Source organism: Malania oleifera, chromosome 6 (assembly GCF_029873635.1).
Source record: "Malania oleifera isolate guangnan ecotype guangnan chromosome 6, ASM2987363v1, whole genome shotgun sequence".
NCBI lineage: Eukaryota > Viridiplantae > Streptophyta > Magnoliopsida > Santalales > Ximeniaceae > Malania > Malania oleifera.
In genome coordinates this window covers 6,624,065-6,629,236 of record NC_080422.1, presented here as the reverse complement: position 1 = coordinate 6,629,236, position 5,172 = coordinate 6,624,065, and positions in this window count along the sequence as shown.

Genomic DNA, 5,172 nt, shown 5'->3' with positions numbered 1-5,172 from the left:
TGGTACTATAAACTGTATAATCATGGTACTGAAAACTATATAAATATAGTACTGTAATTACTATAAAATATAACCACTGGTTGTATATTCTGTAAATCATATCCTGAAAATACTATAGAACATGCTTCTTTACTATACCCATATCCTCAAGCCACACAGAAGTTTTAAACATATTATGTATAGATAATAAACTGTACAAATTTCTATCGTGAATAATCATCTGATAAAAGCTTATAATTTATACTGAAACATAGTAAAATTTGCCTAACATAACATATTTCTCTTACTTGATTCCTACTAAAATCCCCCTAGTGAGACGGGTCCTACACCTACAGGGTTCTCCACTTAACACCCTGAAAATCATAAATCCCAGAACAAAATATCAATATTTCTTTGCCTACATCATTTCTTACAACTACTAGAAGGCCAAAAACTGAATAAAAGACTTTATCCTGGATTTGGGATGAATTCCAATTTCGTTCCACCGACGATCCGCTCCAATAGACTTGTAGAGAACTCAGCCAGGAGTGTCGTGGTGGCCTCATATTTTTTATCCGGCGATTGACGGGGCCGAAATCGAAGAGAGAAGGGGGAAGGGTCATACGAGAGAGAGAGGAGAGGGTTTGCGACAAATTTTCTGCGATTAAAATCAGTTTAAAGCTATTTATACTATGGGATTTGTCGACAAGCCACGTCATCTGGTCGAAGAGTCCTTAAGTAATTTCATTGACGAACCTTACCCTTCGTCGACGAAATTCAGAGTAGCCCATATTCCTCTCTCGGTATTTTCTCATTGACAAAGTCCTAAAGAACCCTCGTCAACGAACCCCTATATTCATCGACGACGCTTGGAAATTCTTGAAATTGTTATTATTTCCGAAAGTGCGATGTCATCGAAGAACGCAGAGCGTTCGTCGACGAAGTCTACTGCCTCCTTCCATTCCTGTTTCTATTTTCCTCCCTCTTTATTATTAAAATACTATTATTCTTCGGGTCACTACATATATCCTGAGGGCAGCCATGAGTACAGACACGATTTATCGGTAACTAGGGACACTCATGAGCTAGATATGGAAATGGAAATGTAAAGGAAATGAAAATGGAAATGAAATGAAAATGAAAATGAAATGGAAATGGAAATGAAATGAGAATGGAAACGAGAAAGAAAATGAGAAATGAAATAGCGTGAGTTAATAAATAATTAAAGCAAAGTAAAACACACTGCCCGAGGGCTTACTGAATAAGGTGAGTGCTCTGATAAGTATCAGTTGTAACTGAACCCAACTTATCGGGTTAGGATGCAAACGATATCAGGGCAAAGGGAAACTACTTGTATGGGCGGGTAAGCTTCCTTATTCTTACGAACTTTGCTGGTAAACATGGGTTGTGTACGAATGGATTTGGAAATGAAATTAAAAGCTTATAAAAGCTTGCGTTTTATATTTATATGATTATGATTGTGAAAATGGTATATTTTCTCAAAAGATATTTTTACTGAAATGAATATATGCTATGATATAATGAATCTTATACTGCCACACATTGTAGATAATTTATTCCGTTTTACTGAGATGTGTCTCACCCAATCATTTAAATATTTTAGGAAACTGAGATAGACCTGATGATAAAGCTCTGAGGTAGAGGGGAGCAGATACCCTGGATAGACAGGGTAAGTATTTTGAGTTAGGGAGGTTTGATTTCCCTAGAGGTTTCATGGTAGACTTGTATTTAGGGATGATTGATACTCTGGTATGTGTATTTGCTGTGGTATATTTATGAAATGACTTCCGCTATTAGAGTTGTGTATATGAGTATGATTGTATACCAGGTACCCACTTTTAGTTCGAGTTATGTATTATGGTATTAGTGGTTGATGTGACCGATATGTGGTTATATGTGTTGTTTATATGAAGAAAAAAAAATTGGTATAAAAATCGGGGCGCATTTAGTGTGTGGCCAAAATGAGCTTTCATTATATTATAAATTCGTAAAATAATTTTTAATATTGAAACTTCAATACTGCATTTAAAATAAATGTAAATTTAAAATTTTTTTTATAAAACTTTTAACATCAACTATAGCAGTAAAATTTTATAACTATACACTACAACTGTTAAATTGAACTTATTAACTTTAAAAATGTAACTATAATACTTAATTATATATATGTGTATTTTTTGTAAGAACCCGAACCGTGATAGATGGGTTTAAATAAATAAGAGAGGGGCAAATGGGGAATTTAGCAGGATTCGTCGACGAAGTTCAGAGGCTCGTCGATGAGGAGAAGCCGAGGGGTTTGGAAAAACCGGAGATCCCAGACTCGTCGACAAGGTCTTGGTCTCGTCGATGAGAAGACTATAGAGCCTCGCCGATGAGGACGCAATTCGTTGACGAGAAGTGGTTAGGTCAAAGGGCTATAAATAGAAGTTTCATTACTTCCAAGTTAAGAAAACTCAAATATCTTCTCTCTATCTCTCTACAACTCTCCTTACTCTCCATCTCTCTAGATTTCTTCGCCGTTCGTCATGAGAATCATAAATCTGAAGTTACCATGAGGATCATGGAAGGATTCTTCACAAGTTCTACGGATCAGAATCCCGTTTCGGAGATTTTTGGGTTTCTGCTTAAAATCGAGGTAAGGCTCGGTTTTCAATTCTGTTCTGGTAGTTTAGTAGAGAACAGTGTTGTGAGTATCTTCTGTACTGTTGATTGTAGGTTTTGGAACTCGGTTCACTATTTAGGGGCCTTAGAGTTCGGGATTTACTATTTGGGGAAAAGGTAACGGGAATTATGTTTATATCAGTTATTTTTGAAATCAGACTCGGTGGAATTGTGGTTCATGGTCATGTGTGTGTTTTGGCTACTCATTTGGGGGGATCTAATGGGGAAAACTATGAGTTTTCATGATTACAGTTTTGGGAAAAAGGGGGGCCACGGGCTGCATCCCTGGTTTTGTTGAAAACCGAACGTATATGTTGATTTATATTGTGTTATAGGGATGGTCGTGCCTTGACTTGTTTTAAACTGTATGTGTTTGAAAAACCATGATTTTAGATTACCAAATGGGTGTGGTTTGTTTGGTTATATGAGCATGCATGTGTGTGTGTGATTGGTTGAAATGTTAGTAGGAACGCGGTTCCAAATTGTTCCAGGTACTGAGAGTGTCTGGCTCTATATTCGAGGGCATATGAAATCGCTGGCCATAGATTGGCAGTGTGTCCGGCTCTATATCTGAGAGCGTGAGCCTATTCTGACAGATCAGGCCGAAGGGTGTGGATCCACCAGTTTAGCACTGGTACGATGTCATGGGAGTCGGGGACTAGCCATGTGCCGGTGGCGCCGTGTTACGTGGGTTGGCTACGGGCCAACCCTGTATGTCGCAGGCCGGCTTCGGGCCGATGGGTGTGAAGACACCGGGATTGCTGATCATGTGTGTGTGTGCATGTATGCACTGTTGTGAAATTAGTACTAGAACTGCATTTAACTACGTGTATGTTGCATCATGATAACACTCAAATGCCACACACCGATATAACCTGTGTTCTTCCTTATTGAGAGGTGTCTCACCCCTACTATACGTATATTTTTACAGGTCCTTCGAGTAACTGGAACTAGCGTCCTAGTGTAGGGAGCGTAGTGGTCGGTGTACTGCAGTTAGCCCTTGGGTAAGTGCTAGGACTATGTTTTGGTGGGTTGCCATTTTGGGATATATTGGGCACCCGTTTGTACGTTTATGATGGAGCCTTGATTCAATCCTTGTATAGACTCTGGTAAGGTACTGCATATATATATATATATATATAGAATGACCTTTTTTTAGCTGCATATATGGTTGTATTTGGATGTGTTTAGGGTGCCTGGGAACCCCACGGGGTCAGACCCTCATCCTGTGTACTGTATCTTTGGTTGGTTTGTATGATACATGGACAGGTTAGATTACATTTCTCACCCCTGGGTCCGATTTTTGGGTTCGGGACGTGACATTTTTCCTTATACGTTTCTTTCAGATCATCATTTAGGCACAAAAATAGCCCTTTCACACAAATATATACTTTTCCTTCAAATCATCAATAGCTCTATACATGTAATTAATTATGTATATAGATATACTGTAAAAACCTCTCTTAGGCCTATTAATCGTAAGTCACGTTTACCCCCATGACTGGATTGTGCGGTACAAAAACTGAACTTAGCTGGCTTGCCGATAAAACTAAATCAACGTGCATCATCATGAAGTGAGATTTTCCCTATTAAGTCTTGACCCTGAACTAGGTGTGCACTTAGGAGAAATCCACTACCATATATAATCACTCTGTAAACAGTGTACGTATACTCTGATCCGTTTAAACTTTAAGTTACAGTACCGAACATTCGTAATTTTCTATATCCTCTAAGTCATAAGGGGTTTTGAAAACCTCTTATTATATAATTTATGCAATTAAAATAATATCATGAAGATCTCATTTTTACTTATATTTTCATGAAATATGTAATGTAAAAATAAACTCATGTCATCTTTACTCATATTTTCGTGAAGTATGCAACAGAGAAATAAACTCATGCCACACGATTTCGTGTTAAAAATATTTTCTTGAATAGAAATTAATGTTGTAAAATACTCTAAGAGTTTAGAACATTTCTTAACTCAAAAATAAACGTAAGTATATTAAAGATAAAACTGATATAATTAAATATGTGTAAAAATAAACTCGGGAAAATTTTATGAAAAATAATTAACATAATCAAAATTTACTTACTCTTACTTAACCTTGTGAGATGGTCACAAAGAATATTTCAGAAAATGAGATCAGAAAGAGTGGGTGAGTGAAAATTTTAATTATAACAAAAATTCGTCCTCTACCACTAATTCTTTTACTCACTAATCATTCTTTTCTTTGGAAAGATTTTGTGAAAAATGAAGGTTGAGAGCTTTCTATTTATAGGAAAATTTTGGGGAAGAAAATAGAATTTATAAAGTGTGGGGAGAGAGGTGAAATTATATATATATATTTTAAATAAATGAATGAGCATGGTATGAGCTTAGGATGGGAGGTGTGGGATGGGGATGAGGATACATGTGGGGGAAATAAAAATGAGAGTGCTTGCCGACACTCCCATTTAATTAGTTTTTAATTAATTTACTCAATTAATTAATTATTTTTGTAATCATTA